General features: G+C 36.1%; 1 protein-coding gene and 1 pseudogene across 2 annotated transcripts in view; one reads left to right on the forward strand and one right to left on the reverse strand.

Moving 5' to 3' along the window:
- OLFM3 (olfactomedin 3) overlaps window positions 1-19,316 on the reverse strand; it is a 209,808-nt gene that overhangs the window by 87,609 nt on the left and 102,883 nt on the right. The gene's annotated exons all lie outside the window — the stretch shown is intronic.
- On the forward strand, window positions 84-8,445 carry LOC134734027 (dnaJ homolog subfamily A member 1-like; annotated as a pseudogene).

Raw genomic sequence — 19,316 nt, forward strand, 5'->3', positions numbered from 1 at the left:
GTTTCTCATATAGTTCAGTCACAAGGCAAAGGAAAAAAGTGAAATGAGACTGGAGGGGGAAGAATCAGGATCCAAGGCATAGCATGTTAGCTTGGGGGAACCAGCCCCTGGCTACTGCAGCCATTCCAGCTAGAACATCAGACATGTGAGTGGGGACACTAGTTAAGATGACTCCAGGTGTTATCTGACTGCGATTGCATGAAAGACCTCCAAATGAAACCACATAGCTGAGCCCCACCAACCCACAGAGCTGTGAGACAGACAATTAAAACATCACCATATGAAGACACTAAATTTTGGGTTTGTTGCACAGCAATAGATTATTGGAACACACTCCTTTACCAGATTACTAATGAGACCATATTTTCTACTTGTTGATTATTTCCAATTTATTCATTAAACATTTATTAAAAGTCATCTCCTATGACAGGCTCTGGATATAATAAGGTAAATAAAACATCATACTTTCCTCCAATGGACTACCCTCAGTTATATAATTTCTTCTCTTGAGAAATCTTAAGAGGGGAATTAATGGATATTTTAGTATTTGCTATTAGCACAATTAGCTAATACTCTGTAATAAGTTAATTTAGACCTTTTTTTCAAATTATCTGGAGAAAATTTTGTTTTTTTAAATAAATTATAATGCATAACATATAGATATAGGTGAAATATTTGTATAACCTCCTGATGAGTGAGGTTATACAAATATCAAGAAACAAAAAGCCATGAATCAAAAAATTTAAAGATTTGACTCCATGGATGGAAAAGCAAACTTTATTGTGGCAGAAAACAAAATAAACAGAATAAAAGAACAAATATTTGAGAGAAAATAATTGTATACCTATGACAGAAAAAATGTTAAGAATGCTTAACATTAAAGAGCTCCTAGATATTTATAATAAAATGGCAAACCAATAAAATATAGGCAAGAAATATGGAAATGCAATTTATGGAATAAGAAATGAAAATTAGAAGTGAACATGTAGTAACATATTTAAAATCATCAATAGGAAGAATAAAATTTGAAAGAAATTCTCCTTAAGAGAATTTTTTCCAGTAAGATCTTAAGGTCAATAATGTCTAGGACATCTCTTAATTCAGTTTGATACAGGGAACAGGCAGTCTCTTATGCAACTTGATTGCCAAAATCTTTTCTAAATTCAGTATTATTGTACTCTGTGTCCAAGTAGTAATATAATCATCTTGGAAAATACTTATTTTCCAAAATAAAATCATCTTGGTAAATACTTATTTTCTAAAATAGTTACAATGTAGTCTAAAGTGAAAAGAGGATAATATTTGTGTATAAGTAATATAAACAACCTTAAAATTGTCTGTTAAAATTCTACAAATCCCACAGCTGAGTACATTATACAGAAAAAAAAAAAGCATCAGTATATGTGGATATATATCTCATGCTTACAGTTGCATTGTTTGAAACAACATAAATGCCAATCAATAAGAATTGTTAAATAAAAAAGCATATATCCAAATTGTGTAGTATTATACTATGCAGCTATTAACATGAGTGTGTTTCATTTATAATTACTGACTTGGAAAAATACTTATATTGTTAGATGAAAAAAATTAAATGTGAAGTAATTATGGCATGATTCATTTTTACTGCCCAAGGTAATTTATAGATTCAATGACATCCCTATCAAGCTTCCAATGACTTTCTTCACAGAATTGGAAAAAAACTACTTTAAAGTTCACATAGAACCAAAAAAGAGCCCGCATTGCCAAGACAATCCTAAGCAAAAAGAACAAAGCTGAAGGCATCACACTACCTGACTTCAAACTATGATACAAGGCTACAGTAACCAAAACAGCGTGGTACTGGTACCAAAACAGAGATCTAGACCAATGGAACAGAACAGAGCCCTCAGAAATAATACCACACATCCACAACCATCTGATCTTTGACAAACTTGACAAAAACAAGAAATGGGGAAAGGATTCCCTATTTAATAAATGGTGCTGGGAAAACTGGCTAGCCATATGTAGAAAGCTGAAACTGGATCCCTTCCTCACACCTTATACAAAAATTAATTCAAGATGGATTAAAGACTTAAATGTCAGACCTAAAATCATAAAAATGCTAGAAGAAAAGCTAGACAATACCATTCAGGACATAGGCATGGGTAAAGACTTCATGACTAAAACACCAAAAGCAATGGCAACAAAAGCCAAAATTGACAAAGGGGATCTAATTAAACTGAAGAGCTTCTGCACGGCAAAAGAAACTACCATCAGAGTGAACAGGCAACCTACAGAATGGGAGAATATTTTTACAATCTACCCATCTGACAAAGGGCTAATATCCAGAATCTACAAAGGACTTAAACAAATTTGCAAGAAAAAAATCAAACAACCCCATCAAAAAGTGGGTGAAGGATATGAAGAGACACTTCTCAAAAGAAGACATTTATGCAGCCACCAGACACATGAAAAAATGCTCATCATCACTGGCCATCAGAGAAATGCAAATCAAAACCACAATGAGATATCATCTCACACCAGTTAGAATGGCGATCGTTAAAAAGTCAAGAAACAACAAGTGCTGGAGAGGATGTGGAGAAATAGGAACACTTTTACACTGTTGGTGGGACTGTAAACTAGTTCAACCATTGTGGACGACAGTGTGGCGATTCCTCAGGGATCTAGAACTAGAAATACCATTTGACCCAGCCATCCCATTACTGGGTATATACCCAAAGGATTATAAATCATGCTGCTATAAAGACACATACACTCGTATGTTTATTGTGGCACTATTCCCAATAGCAAAGACTTGGAACCAACTCAAATGTCCATCAATGATAGACTGGATTAAGAAAATGTGGCACATATACACCATGGAATACTATGCAGCCATAAAAAAGGATGGGTTCATGTCCTTTGTAGGGACATGGATGAAGCTGGAAGCCATCATTCTGAGCAAACTATTGCAAGGACAAAAAACCAAACACCGCATGTTCTCACTCATAAATGGGAACTGAACAATGAGAACACTTGGACACAGGGTGGGTAACATCACACACTGGGGCCTGTCATGGAGTGGGTTGAGGGGGGAAGGATAGCATTAGGAGATATATCTAATGTAAATGACGAGTCAATGGGTGCAGCACACCAACATGGCACACGTATACATATGTAACAAACCTGCACGTTACGCACATGTACCCTAGAACTTAAAGTATAATAATAAAAAACATGAAATAAAAAAGTGTATGTAATAAATTTGTATATTTGGATATACTGATCTAGCATAGATAACATGTATAAAAATGTACATAAAACTTAGCAGTATTTGACTAAGAGGTAAAAGATTAAAAGGAGTTAAAGATGGTTACTTTTATTCTGTATATATTTGCCATATTTAAATATATTATTTTTCTACTTTTAAATATCTTATTTTTCATATCATTTGAACCTATAATTCTAATTCTCAGAAGTCATCTTAAGGAAATGATAAAAAAGCCAGAAAAGAGTGGAGAACAAATATTGTAATCCATATTATATATAATGACTAAGTTGAAAATACCCAAAAAATTCAGCCATAGGGAACTGATTATGTAAATCAGGTTGAAGTCTTAAATATTATACTTGTTCATATTAAAAGCATGTCTTTCAAAGACCTTTTAATGATCTTGGAAAATAATAGCTTTTAATGACCTTGGAACATAATGATCTTGTAAAATGATATTGAAAAATAGTTTTAATGATCTTGGAAAATATGATACTTGTTCATGTTAAAAGTATGTCTTTCAAAGAGCTTTTAATGATCTTGAAAAATAGCTAATAATCTTGGAAAATACTTGGATGTAGTATAAAGTGAAAAAAGGAAATTAATCTTTGTGTATAAGTAATAATATGAAAATCTTAAAGAACAATTATGCCTATAGACACACACACACACACACACACACACACACATACACAGAAAGAGAAAAACAATCTAGAAGAAAACTATTGTGATGAAATCTTGCCAGGATTAGGAGTGATATTAGTTTCATTTTACTTTTTAGACTTTTCCATAATTTCTGAAATTTTTATAATAAGTGTCATTGGTTTTCTAATTCTCCCAAAGAATATATCACAGCCAACATGAAAATATCACAATGAGTCAGGAATTTTGTGAACTCTTTAAAAAGGGATTAGTTGATTATCCTTCTAATCAAGGTGAAACTTTGTTTTTGATATCTGTATAAAATACTTAATTATTTCACATGCCTATTCACCAAGTTCATTATGCAGAAAACAAAATTAAATAAACAAAAATGACTCCATGAAGTAGTACTGAATATAATGAATATCCTGAATTCTAAAACTCAATGAAAAAAGAACTACTTGATTCATTGCTTAAATAATTATAAAAATGAAATTCAAGAAATAATTTGGGAAGATTTGAGTACTAATAAAAAGAGGTAATAGTTCAGCAAATTGAAGAAAACAGAATGAATTAACACTGTTGGAAAAAAAATTTACCTTCAAACAGCAAATATTTCCACTCTTCCACAGATACCATGGTCTTTCACACTTTATGCAATATAGCCTAACCAAATATTTAGAAAATCTGGGAATTCAATTTAATGAAACAGCCTCTTTTCCAGTACATTATTAGTAATACATTAGTTTTCACAGTGATTTAGCAAATTTATCTTTCTAATTATTTTGGTTGAACTAATGTCAGCACCCTGTAGATTGTTCTGGTGCAAGAGAATATTTCTTCCACTCAGGCCTCAGAGTTTGGAAGGATTTAGCTAGAGATTTTAAATTTGCACTAGTTAATCCATCCCATGAATCATTAACTTAGTATAAAAAATAAACAGTGGCTTGGATTAAGCACAGCAATTTAAATATTTTGCAGAGATTCAGGAGAAAATTTAGAATGGTCAGTAGTTTTGTAAGAAATAATAGTATACTTTGTCAAGTATTCCAGATAAGGGAGGTAGATACTATATGAATAACATGCTAGTTATTACTATATGAATATTAAAATAAAAGCAATAAAAATAAAATGTAAGCACTAGAGGAATAATAAAAAATATTGATGAGCTGCTGATCACTATTACTCATAGGAAGCATGGTTTTGTTTGTTTTCTTAAAATTTGGACCACTTTCTCGTATAGTATCTCATTTTTGATGGATTTTTTTTCACTTAGGTTCAAAAGCCCACTGAATGTTTCATAATGTGATAAACATTAAAGACTAGTAATTATATGCATTAGATTATCTACAGTAGTGCCAATTCATTTTTTGTAGACAAGCATGGTGCTTAGCTATTGAAGAAAATAAATGTTAGTGGCCAAATCTCCAATGTGTATATGCAAAGCTATCCACGTTTAATATTCATGACTGATGTTTAAAATTTCAAGTTTAACATGGACATTATTTACCATGAAAATCATAAAATGTAGTTATATTTCACTATCTGTTTGTTAGAACTATATGGAATTGCCATTTTTAAAAGATATAAATGTTGAACATTTTGATATGCATTTACCTACTACTTAGTTCTCCCCAAATCTTAAATTTGTCTTTAGGTAAACTACGGATTGTAGAATTAGGTATACTGAAGACAACATTTTAAATTTTTTAATGTGTAAACTTAATTGTATAAAGCTTGAAGTTCTTTATTAGTTCAAGCTTCATATTTTCTATGGCCTGCTGGAAAAGAATGAGATGAAACTCTGTCCTGTGTGAGACTCTATTAATTTTGATAATAAATGATTCTGCAATTTATTTTTCCTGTTTACACTATATAGGTGTGCCAAGGAAGATTTGTATTGTACCGATTCTAGACTCAATTTGGTATCAGAATGACTAGAGCAGTGTGGGGAGATAATAAAGCTTCTGTATTCTCCATAAACCCTTCTAAAAACAAGCTGGTGGATATAAGAGACCCCAGCAGATAGCCAGTCAAATTTAAGCTTCTATACAAAGACTTCATCTATAGAAGCTTATGAGCAGCAACAGCTGAACAGCAGTCTTTGAGATTTGCGCATGTATCTAACAAACATACTTTTCCTAAATCCTTTTACAAAAATTAAATCTTAGTAGAAAAATATGGTCAGTCTTTAACAAATTTTTAAAAATTACTTTAAACAATTTGATTTACAATGTTTGCTTCTCTTTTCTCCTCTTTCCTCCTCTCCCATTGCCACCCTTTCCCTCCCTTTTCTTTGTTCTCTTCATTTTAATGTCCAAGGCTATTAAAGAAACTATATGATTTTGCCTACTCCTACTTTAAAAATGGTGAAAAATTTGCATTGAATTCAAAGTTTAGCCACCACTGTGGCTGATGCCCACCTCTTCTTTTCTTCTTTACTGTAAGCATTATTGTAGCCTCGGCAAAGAAATCCACAGGGGCTGGCAAACAGGCTCTCTCCAAAAGAGAATGTGTTTATAAACAAGTGTTTGTCCTCTCTATTCTACCTTTACCTATTCAAGGAATAAAAGCTAACTCTATTCATACTTTGCTATAATTTTTACTCTTAGAATTTTTGGTGAAGGATAACAGGAAAAGTAAGATTTGAATTTTTTCAAGTAGATTGTATGGTAACATTTACATTCATTCATTTATTCATTCTAATCAGCCTCAGTTCCTGAATATTTTATCTGTCTTATAGGTGAAAGGATTTTTAATGTCCCTGTGAGCCAATTTTTAGTTTCTGAAGAGGAGGAAGGATGCAGAATAAAAGGAAATGTAAAAATGTTGTACACCAGCTCTCAGTAACCTTAGAAGATTTATATGGTGCTGCAATAAGAAAACAGACTGTGCAAAATAATGTGATTTGTGACAGATGTGAAGTCAGAGGTGGGAAAAAAAAGGAACAGTACACTGCTGTCATAATTGCTGAGGTATTGGAACGCAAATAAGAATTCATCAGATAGAACCCGGAATGGCTCAGCAAATTCAAGCTGTGTGCATGGAGACCCAGGGCCATGGGGAACAGATCAGTCCTCAAGATAGATGTAAAAGCTGCAATACAAAGAAGATAGTTTTGGGAGAAGACAGTTCTAGAAATTCATATTGACAAAAGCATGAAAGATGGCCAGAAAATAATATCCCATAATGAAGGAGACCAAAAACCAGGACTGGAGCCAGGAGATATTATTATTTCATTAGATCAGAAGGACCATGCTGTTTTTACTTGACAAAGAGAAGACCTTTTCATATGTATAGCTATACAGCTGGTTGTAGTATTGCATGGCTTCTGAAAAGCAATATCCACTCTTGATAACTGAACCATAGTTATCATCTCTCATCCAGATCAAATTGTCAAGCATGGAGCCATCAAGTGTGTGTTAAATGAAGGCAGGCCAATTTATTGTAGACCACATGAAGAGTCACTTAATCATTGAATTTAAGGTAAACTTTCTTGATAATGGCTTTCCCTTTTTTGACAAACTCCTTGCTGGAAAAACTCCTACCCAAGAGGAAAGTAGAAGAGACTGATGAGACGAATCAAGCAGAATTGGTGGACTTTGATTCAAATCAGGAAAGACGACGCTGATGCCACTACAATGGAAAAGCAAATGGGGGATCATTACAATGGAAAAGCATGAGGATGATAAACATCATTTCAGAGGTGTTCAGTGTCAAACCTCTTAATGGGACCAGTGATAATACTCGCTGCTGGCATTTTATGTGCAGTAGTGAATGAACAAAGGACTGTAATCCTAATATGCTCACTACTTGCTATTGTTTTTGTTTTACTATTCAACTAGAGTAATGTTTTAAAAATTAAAGGAAGAATAAATACAAATTTTTTAAAAGTTGACAAGGATAAGCATGGCCAACAACGCTCTCTCCACTTTGGCAACAAATAGTTTTAAATTTGGTTTCCAGAGTAAGTTAATAGAAGGTATAACACAGAGAGCCAGAAATACAAAGTGCTCTATTAGTGAGATGTCAGAAGAGAAGTGATTATTCCTAACTATTATCTGGTATTTTATGAAACAATCTCTTTTGAGATATTAAATATATACTGAGATTCAGAAAACAGTAGACATATAAATTATCTCATTTAGTAAATCAGTGAGGCTATTTAATTCAGATAATTTAAACCCTAAGAATAATTTTATTTTCCAGTAGATTGACTTTTACTTATTTTATTTATTTTCTTTTACACAAACTCAGAGGGAATTACACTTTTTCAGACCATGTCATTTAATATTTCCAGTTTTAAAGAGAAATAGAGTATTTGGCATAATGAATGCCTATTTTACTATTTGTCTTTATGTCATATGTAATTTTTCCTCTGAAAGTTTATTTTAAATGTGTTTCAAAGTCCAATACAGGGAACACTAATACAGATTGTAATTGTATTTCAGTAATTTAAACTATTCATTCTATAACTGTGTAACTTTAAGCATCTTTAACACAAATTATATATATTGAAAGGACAATTCATTGTCTTTTTTCTGTTGCACTCTGTTAGAATCCCAAACCTCCACTTACCTCTGTTGCTAGAGATAAGTTATGCATATGAGCACACTGACAAAATTACTCTTAAGCTGGGATTTTGACCTTAGACTTATGTGCTATTCTACCTTGTTAAAGCTCAAGAATACACACACACACACACACACACACACACACACACACACACATTTGATTACATTAAAATACACCTAGATTCCATGCTTCATTAATCATTTTCCATGAATTTTATATTAATCCTGTACATTAATGAGAGCTTTTAACAATTTCCTTTTCTGCTGTTGAAACTTCAGTCTTCTCATATTTAACCCATTTTTGGACCTTTGATCCATGTCGAGATAGCCTGTGAAGACGGTTGAACTGTTTGGCAAGGTCTCCAAAGCAGTGGTTTACAAATTGTGTGGCTTCACTACCATTAGGCTGTTCAAATTAATTAAATGGGCTATGAACAGATTTAAAATTGAAATGGAATAGAATACATCAGATTGAATTTTATAATTTTTATATTACACTGCAAATGAAAAACTTGCAAAATTTTCCGTGTTTGTATGCATGTGTATATATATGCTTGTGGTAAATATATTACTTTTATTACTTACTCTGGTTTGTATTTGAAAAGTTTTAAAGCCTAGAGAAGGATTTCTCATGTAAGAGTTACCAAATAATTCATTTAAAACATAGGTGGTAACAATAATAATAATAAAAGTATGCATATTATTTGCTTATATCGATTTATAAAATAAAATATACATGTACAAAGATATGCAACAAAAATGTATAAGTATTAGGAATAAATTTATTATTCATTTTACTTTACATAGCAAAAGTGCCAGAAAGTTCCAGTTAAATAATACAATTTAAATTAATAATATTAACATGGCACATGCACCTGCTTTCTTGAATTTAAACTGACCAGGTTGTGTTTAATAATAGGAAGATGTATTAGCACTTTTTAATTTTAAGTTGCTATTGATTTTATCTTTTAATTTTAAGAATGTCGTGTCGTCCTTGAATCACTGTGAAAGTCGTTGTAGTTATTATGCACATTGACCATGGCACTTGTTAATAAAATCTGCAGTAAGCTGATACATTCTAAGAGTGGACACAGTTCCTGCACTCACAATTTGCACATGATATTTACTGCAGTTGTGCAGGACATTTTTATTTTCCAATTTAGCATGATTACACACTTTTTTTTTTTTTTTTTTTGAGACAGAGTCTCGCTCTGTCACCCAGGCTAGAGTGCAGTGGAGCCATCTGGGCTCACTGCAAGCTCCGCCTCCCAGGTTCACGCCATTCTCCTGCCTCAGCCTCCTGAGTAGCTGGGACTACAGTCTCCAGCCACCACGCCCGGCTAATTTTTTTTTTTTTTTTTTTTTTTTTAGTAGACACGGGGTTTCACCGTGGTCTCAATCTCCTGGTCTTGTGATCCGCCCGCCTCGGCCTCCCTTTTACACACTCTTAACACATACAATATTTCCATTCTCTGATCTCTTTTTTATATCTGAACTGATGCATAACTTTTGTTTTATATCATTCCTTGACTTCATTTGACTCTCACTCAGAACAAATGCAGTAGAAAACAAGTAATTGAAAACAATAAAATTATTAGGAGAAAAGATGCTCACAAAAAGATCCAGAACATGATTGGATTAATTCCTTTTTCACTTATCCTTGAAATACAAAACACAAAACTTAAAATCTGTCATAGAACCTTCCAGAATATATTCATGGAGCTTAGGATGTCCATAAGTGCCAATGTGGAAATCCTAATCTAGATAATTTCTCCACATTTTGTAACTGCAAGTGTGTGTGTGTTTCATATGTACCAACTATCTGTAGAAAAATAATCTGTGATAAGAAAAATATTGAAAGAAATCAAATGTTTATGCAGGAATTATACATGTTCAAAATTAATACTATCTACTATGGTAAAAATAAATAAATGCCTATAAAATATTTTAAAATAGATACCATTACTAACACAAGACAGCAATTATAATGTACTTATCACAAAATATTCTTTCTAAAACTTACTAGAATTCCAACAATTTGTATTTGTGTATGTATACAATGAGCTTTGTAAAATGGTTAAGTTTTACATGGCAGGAGAACACTAAATTGCAATGCTAAGTGAACTCTACTCCCTAATTTTAGGTTGTGAATGCCAAATTATAATGATCTCTATTTACTCTCTCTTTTTTTTTTTTGTGAGCAACATGGCTGTTTATTTCACCTGGGTGCAGGCGAGCTGAGTCTGAAAAGAGAGTCAGCGAAGGGAGATAGGGGTGGGGCCGTTTTATAGGATTTGGGTAGGTAAAGGAAAATTACAGTCAAAGGGGGTTTGTTCTCTGGCGGGCAGGAGTGGGGGTCGCAAGGTGCTCATTGGGGGTGCTTTTTGAGCCAGGATGAGCCAGGAAAAGGACTTTCACAAGGTAATGTCATCACTTAAGGCAAGGACCAGACATTTACACTTCTTTTGTGGTGGAATGTCATCAGTTAAGGTGGGGCAGGGCATATTCACTTCTTTTGTGATTCTTCAGTTACTTCAGGCCATCTGGGCGTATACGTGCAGGTCACAGGGGATGCAATGGCTTGGCTTGGGCTCAGAGGCCTGATATTCCTGCCTTCTTATATTAATAAGAAAAATAAAACAAAATAGTGTTGAAGTGTTGGGGCGGCAAAAATTTTTGGGGGGTGGTATGGAGAGAGAGAATGGGCGATGTTTCTCAGGGCTGCTTTGAGCGGGATTAGGGGCGGCGTGGGAACCTAGAGTGGGAGCGATTAAGCTGAAGGAAGATTTTGAGGTAAGGGGTCATATTGTGGGGTTGTTAGAAGAAACATTTGTCGTTTAGAATTATTGGTGATGGCCTGGATACAGTTTTGTATGAATTGAAAAACTAAACGGAATAAGAGAAGGAGAAAAACAGGTATTAAAGGTCTAAGAATTGGGAGGACCTATGACATCTAATTAGAGCATGCCTAAGGAGGTTCAGCATACCCTTGCCTGCAAAGATTATTTATTTACTTTAAGAGTTAAGAGTGGCGGTGTGGGGATAGTACCAGGAGATATCAGCTGTGATGGCTTGGAGAAACAGTGTAAACTGGCAGTGTAAACAAGAGCAGGGCATGTATGAGTAGTTGAGAATGGTGAATAGGAGTATGACTAGACAGGAGATAGTAGGGATGACAAGATTTTGGGGGCACAGTCTAAGTTGGTCTGGTGTCTGGAATGAGACTGGGGCCTAATAAAAAGGAATGTCTATACAGGAGCTTAAATGGGCTGTATCTTGTAGCATTCTGAGGATAGGCCTGAATTCTGAGAAGTGAAAGTGGTAAAAGTATTGTCCAGTCCTTTCTAAGTTGGTGCCTGAGCTTGGTGAGGTGTGTTTTTAATAGATCATTTGTCTGTCACTGAATACTAAGAGCCTGAAAAAATGCTTGGCTGATTTGACTAATAAAGGCTGGTCTGTTATCAGACTGTATAGAAGTGGGAAGGCTAAACTGAGGAATTATGTCTGACAGAAGGGAATGACAAGGCTAAACTGAAGAATTATGTCGACAGAAGGGAAGAAATGACTGCGGTGGCCTTCTCAGACCCTGTAGGAAAGGACTCTACCTATCCAGTGAAAGTGTCTACCTAGACTAAGAGGTATTTTAGTTATGTTACTCGGGGCATGTTGAGTAAAGCTAATTTGCCAGTCCTGGGTGGGGGCAAATCCTTGAGCTTGATGTGTAGGGAAGGGAGGGGGCCTGAATAATCCATGAGGAGTAGTAGAATAGCAGATGGAACACTGAGAAGTTATTTCTTTGAGGATAGATTTCCACGATGGAAAGGAAATGAGAGGTTCTAAGAGGCGGGCTAGTGGCTTGTACTATAGCATAGCCTGCCTTTGCTGGTGTGTGGCGATTAGGCGTGGTGGAACTGCCATCAATAAACTAAGTGTGATCAGGGTGAGGAACAGGAAAGAAGGAAATATGGGGAAATGGGGTGAACGTCAGGTGGATCAGAGAGATGCAGTCATGAGGGTCAGGTGTGGTATCCGGAATAACGTGAGAGGCCAGATTGAAGTCCAGGGCAGGAACAATGGTAATTGTGGAGACTTAACAAAAAGTGAGTATAGCTGAAGTAGCCAGGGAGCAGAAAGTATATGCGTCAGGTGTGAGAGTAAGGAAATAGATTTTGGAAATTATGAGAGCTGTAGAGAGTGAGTTGAGCATAGTTTGTGATTTTTAGGGCCTCTAAAAGTATTAAAGCAGCCGCAGCCACTGCATGCAGAAAAGAGGGCTAGGCTAAAACAGTAAGGTCAAGTTGTTTGGACAGAAAGGCTACAGGGTGTGGTCCTGGCTCTTGTGTAAGAATTCTGACCGCACTAACCATGCCTAGGAAGGAAAGGAGTTGTTGTTTTGTAAGGGATTGAGGTTTGGGAGATTAATTGGACACGATCAGCAGGGAGAGCACGTGTGTTTTTATGAGAATTATGCTGAGATAGGTAACAGATGAGGACGAAATTTGGGCTTGATTGAAGTAATGGGAGCTGTCTGTGAAACCTTACAGCAGTACAGCCCAGGTAATTTGCTGAGCCGAATGGGTATCAGGGTCAGTCTAAGTGAAAGCAAAGAGAGGCTGGGATGAGGGGTGCAGGGGAATAGTGAAAAAATCATCTTTAAGATCGAGAACGGAATAGTGAGTTGTGGAGGGAGGTATTGAGGACAAAAGAGTGTACGGGTTGGGCACCACAGGATGGATAGGCAAAACAATTTGGTTGATAAGGCACAGATCCTGAACTAATCTGTAAGACTTGTCCGGTTTTTGGACAGGTAAAATGGGGGAATTGTAAGGAGTGTTATAGGTTTTAGACGCCCATGCAGTAGCAGGCGAGTGATAACAGGCTTTAATCCTTTTAAAGCATGCTGTGGGATGGGATATTGGCGTTGAGCAGGTTAGGGTGATTAGGTTTTAATGGGCATGTGATCGGTTGCCAGGGAAGGAGTAGAGATGTCCCATACTTGTGGGTTAAGGTGGAGGGACACGAGAGGAAGGCGCGAAGGAGGCTTTGGGTTGGGGAAAGGGGCGGCAATGAGATGCGGCTGTAGTCCAGGAATAGTCAGGGAAGCAGATAATTTGGTTAAAATATCTCGGCCTAATAAGGGAACTGGGCAGGTGGGGATAACTAAAAAAAAGTGCATAAAAGAGTGTTGTCCAAATTGGCACCAGAGTGGGGGAGTTTTCAGGGGTTTAGAAGCCTGGCTGTCAATACCCACAACAGTTATGGAGGCAAAGGAAACAGGCCCTTGAAAAGAAGGTAATGTGGAGTGGGGAGCCTCTGTATTGACTAAGGGGACGGACTTAACCTTCCACTGTGAGAGTTACCCGAAGCTTGGTGTCTGTGATGGTCTACGGGGCTTCCAAGGCGATCCGGCAGCGTCAGTCTTCAGCCGCTAAGCCGAGAAGGAGTCAGTCAGAGAGCCTTGGGCCGGAGTTCCAGGGGCTGTGGGAGTGGCTGCCAGGTGAGTTGGACAGTCCGATTTCCAGTGGGGTCCCACACAGATGGGACGCGGCTTAGGAGGAATCCTGGGCTGCAGGCATTCCTTGGCCTGGTGGTCAGATTTCTGGCACTTGTAGCAAGCTCCTGGGGGAGGAGGTTCTGGAGGAATGCCTGGCCGCTGTGGTTCAGGCATTTGGAAGTTCTTGTGTGCTGGAGATGTGGCTGGGGTTTGTCTCACAGTAGAGGCAAGGAATTGCAACCTTTTTCTATTGTTGTACACCTTGAAGGCGAGGTTAATTAAATCGTGTTGTGGAGTTTGAGGGCCGGAATTTAATTTTTGGAGTTTTATTTAATGTCGGGAACAGATTGGGTAATAAAATGTATTTTGAGAATAAGACGGCCTTTTGACCTTTTAGGGTCTAGGGCTGTAAAGTGTCTCAGGGTTGCTGCCAAAGGAGTCATGAACTGGGCTGGATTTTTATATTTGATAAAAAAAAGCCTAAACGCTATCTGATTTGGGATAAAGAAAAAGCATTAACCTTGACTATGCCTTTAGCTCTAGCCACCTTTTTAAGAGTAAATTGCTGAGCAGGTGGGGGAGGGCTAGTCAGGGAACGAAACTGTAAGCCGGACCCGGTGTGAGGAGGGGAGGTGATAAAAGGATTATAGGGTGGAGGAGCGGAGGCTGAGGAAGAATTGGGACCTAGCTCAGCCTGGGGAGGAACAGCCTGGGGAGGAGGGGAGAGGTCAGATAAGTCTGTAGAAAAGGAGGATTAGAGGACTCAGTGACGCTTGGGATCGGGACTGAGGGGACAGGCGGGAGGGAAAGAAGGAGGATTTGGGACGAGTTGCATTGGGCACAGAGAGGCCACTTACTGGATTTGAAATTGATGAGATGTTTCTTGGGCTGGTGGGTCTGAGGAATCTGAGGTCGTAGGTGGATCTTTCTCACGGAGCAAAGAACAGGAGGACAGGGGATTGATCTCCCAAGGGAGGTCCCCCGATCCAAGTCACGGCACCAAATTTCATGCGCGTCCACGTGAAGAGACCACCAAACAGGCTTTGTGTGAGCAACATGGCTGTTTATTTCACCTGGGTGCAGGCGGGCTGAGTCCCTATTTACTCTCTTGAGAAGGTACTAATATAACCCTCAAGTGAATATAAGAGCGAAAAACAGTGGTAAATTAATGGGACTAGAGTGCATATTTTTTAAAAATCAGTTTGCAACCACAAGAATTCATGTGGGTAATGAACCATACATTATGAAACAACACTAAATGTTTAAATATAATATTAGAAACTGTTATGATTCACCAACTTTTAGAAAAGTAAATAAATTGTTCTATATTAAAATATTAAGTAAATCTAGGTTTGATTTAATCTGGAATATATTGCTGAGGATATTGATTAACATAATCCAAGTAACTCATGTGATGCAAAGTGGAAAATCATGATTTCTAGAGTAAATAGAACTTTTAAGATTATTATTAGAAGTACAGTTTGTAAGATCACAAACAAAAAAACTTCCTTTTTCTAAGGCAACTTTCCAAAATTTCTTATAAGTCATATAAACAGTTATTATGTTTCGATTGAGTATTGACACTTGCCTTGAGGTACCATGTGTCTGAAGGCAAGTTTTATTTTATTTTCCTTCTAGACATTTATTTTATTTATTTGAATTGGGATAAGAAAAAATTTTTAAAGGAATAATTCACCCTTCCTTAATATTTACCTACAATATAAATATCCATAGCTTACTGAAAAAAAGTGTTTTGGAGAAGTTATCTCATATTTTCAGTTTTAGAAGGATGAGTTTAAAAAACTGAATATTTTTGAGCAATCATTATATAGAATATAATATTGAGTGGAATATCTGTGTTGGGTAATATAATCTCCTTTTGACAGATCAGGAAACTGAGGATATGTAGTAAGGTTGAGCAACTCACCCAACATCATATAACTAGTAGTGGCAGATTCAGGATTTGGTTTCTGATGGATTCCAAACACATACAGCTTTATTGTGAAGTGTATCAAAACTTTGAAATTATAGTGGCTGGTTAAACATAATTCTAAATGGTGTTCAGACCTGACTTCTCCATGTTTAAGGGGTTCTATTTAATATTGAGCAGTTTGGGGAACTAATTTATATCCACAAGTATGCATTTCCCATAAAATAAAAAACAGAATTGAGGCTGGGCATGGTGGCTCATGCCTATAATTCCAGCACTTTGAGAGGCCAAGGTGGGTGGATTACTTGTGGCCAAGAGTTTGAGACCAGCCTGGCCAACATGGTAAAACCCCGTCTCTACTAAAAATACAAAAATTAGTCGGGCGTTGTGACGTGTGCCTGTAGTCCCAGCTACTCAGGAGGCTGAGGCATGAGGATCACTTGAGCCTGGGAGGTGGAGGCTGCAGTGAGCCAAGATCATGCTACTGCACTCCAGCCTGAGTGACAGAGCAAGACTGTGTCTCAAAAACAAACAAACAAACAAAACAGAATTGAATGACAGCAGTACAAAATATTGAACATGTATTTAATTCACTTATTCAGCAATTCATTCATTCATTATACAGGTGGCATGCAGTACACAGAAAAAAAGCAATTATATGAAGTATTTATTGCTGTGTAACAAAGTACCCCAAAACTTATTTTCTTTAAACAATAAACATTGACTATCTCACAGTTTCTGTGCCAGGAATCTGGGTACAGCTCAGTTGGGCGGCCCTACCTCAAGGTTCTCACAAGTCCACAATCAAGACTGGGGTTGTGATCGTATCTGAAGGTTCAAATAGGGGACAATCTGCTTTTAAACTCAATCACATGGTTATTGCTAGAATTCAGTTCCCCACTGATTGTTGGACTGAGGTGTCATTTTTTTCACTGGCTATTGGCCAGAGGCTGCTCTTAGTTTCTTGCTATGTAGGCCTCTCCCTAGGGAAGCTCACAACATGATAGCTTGTTTCCCTCCTGGAAAACAAAAGGGAGAATAAGAGCAGATGAAAGAGGGAGAGGAGGGGCAAGACTGTAGCAAAAGTGTCTTTGAAACTAATATTTAAGGCATAATTTTATCACTTTTGCATATTCTATTCATAAAAGGGAGTTACTAGGTGGACCCCCATACTCAAGCAGGTAGGATTCCACAAGGACATAAATACGAGGAGGAAGGAATTTGGGAGGTAGTGTAGAAATTGCCTACCATAGCAATTAACATGTGTTAGTTGCTGGTAAACATTTGACATTTGAATTGCATACCTTTTATCTCATAAATTCAATCTATAGGAATTCCCTCCCAAAAATAACTAGAAAGACAAAAAATTCTAAACATACTTAGGCAAGAATAATTTGAATTGTAAAAAAATACAAAACGGTTTGAATTTTCAATAAAAATGGAATGAATAAATACATTTATAAGTTTAATATGTAAACAAATAATTTAAACTGGAAAATTTATTTATATTTTTTAATTTAACATTTAACACATAAGTTACTTATTTTCATTCTTTGTTTTAATGTCAGCTCTTTGTTCTAATGTTAGCTTCTTGTAATGTTATTTCTTTGTTCTAATTTTAACTTCTTAAGGAACCCTTCTCTGTCATATCATGACCCTAGAATTTTAGGTAAGGTAGTGGAAGTTGAATTGCCACAAGAAATGACAAGATCTTCACTTGAGATATTATAGGATATTCCCTTATTCTGCCTAATTACTTTTCCTGTCACTTATCATAGCCTGACATATTAATAGTACTCATGAGTTTATTTATATGTTTGATGTCTCTTGCTAGAATGCAAATTCTAGAATGGCAGGAAGTTTGTTTGCTTTGTTCATTTCTGTGATTCAATCATCCAGATAAGTCCATGAACATAGATTTGAAAAATATTCTGAAATTTTTCTGAAGAAATGAATGAAATGTATCGATAGACTCCTAAGAGAACATAGAAGAAAGGTAGTTAATGAGCCTGCAAGCCCTTGGCATGTTTGATTAACAAAGTTTTCCCAGAGGAAGTAATATTTGAGCTAAAATGAGATGGAATTAGAGAAAGGGAAGGCTTCCCTGAAGCAATAGAGATATCGATTTGTAAATATATTTGATCTCATATAACAGCTCATGATCTGGCATGGAGAAGGCATTCAGTGGTTTGAAAACTGGCTATTGGAGATAAAGAGAGACAAGCTAATTTAGTGTAAAGGCAACAAAGTGTTTGAACTGGACAAATCATGGGGTCAGAGCTAAATAGTGAAAGAAGTGAATCTAGGAAGGAGCTGATAAAGTAGAAAAAAATGGTAGAGTTAGTGGACTGGAAAGCTAAATAAAGTAAAAAAAAAAATAGATGAAAGAGTTGAATTTGGGATATGATATTATGATTGAGATGTAAAGGATATTTGAGGTGGCAAGGCCAGAATAAGACATGAAAATGGGTGGCTAAAGTGGATTGGGGATAAAGGTTAATGGCATCTATTTTGAGAACATCCTAATATTAACTTTACAGATTTACTGCAGATTTAGAAATTCCTTTCAGAAACGGGTGCCTGTATTTAAATAAGTTGTTAAACCTGTTCAAAAGTAAAGTGAAATGCAATAATTGGTTATGATATTTTTGGATTCTTTATGACCTTTCTATTTATCTTTAATCATATTCCTAGTAATAAGTCAATTTCAATAATATAATTTATTATTGTTCCTCAGAGCCTACTATATGGTATGAGAGTTACAAAGAAAAATGAGATTTCCTCACTTAACAAACTGGTTAAGACTACTACTGGCTAAGACCAGCAGGGGATATTCTAAGAAGTTTACATTGTTTGGGACATGCAAAATAAACAGCTGTTATACTGTTGGAAGAACCAGGGAAGACTTCAGAAAAATTGTATTTGAGTGGGTCTTGAAGAATACATAGAATTTCGTCAATCATATAGGACAAAGTAAAATTTCAGATGGAGACAAAAACCTGAGAGAAAATAGTGGAGACAATCAAATGAGACAAGCATTTGAGAAACAATGAGTACTGTACATGGAACATGGAATGTCCTTACATATGGGTATAGAGATATAGAGCTGGAAAGGTAAGATAGAGAATAAGGCTACAGGAATAAGAGTCGGGACTTAAATGAGTCTGAAAGTTTTCAAGATGGCTGGGGACACTGTCAGCAAAACGTAAAATGGAAAAGGAAGTAGATTAGAAGCAGAAATACCAACTAGGAGGCTATTGAAAAAGTCCAGCAAGGACTAATGAGAGCCTGAACTAGATAAAGGAAGTATGAGTGGAGAAGAATGTGGACACGAGAAATATATGGTGATTTATAGGCCTGACAGATAATTGACTATGGGGGCAATTGCAAAGGATGGTGTTAAAGATGACTACTAAATTTCAA

The sequence above is a fragment of the Symphalangus syndactylus genome, chromosome 12, assembly GCF_028878055.3.
Source record: "Symphalangus syndactylus isolate Jambi chromosome 12, NHGRI_mSymSyn1-v2.1_pri, whole genome shotgun sequence".
Lineage (NCBI taxonomy): Eukaryota > Metazoa > Chordata > Mammalia > Primates > Hylobatidae > Symphalangus > Symphalangus syndactylus.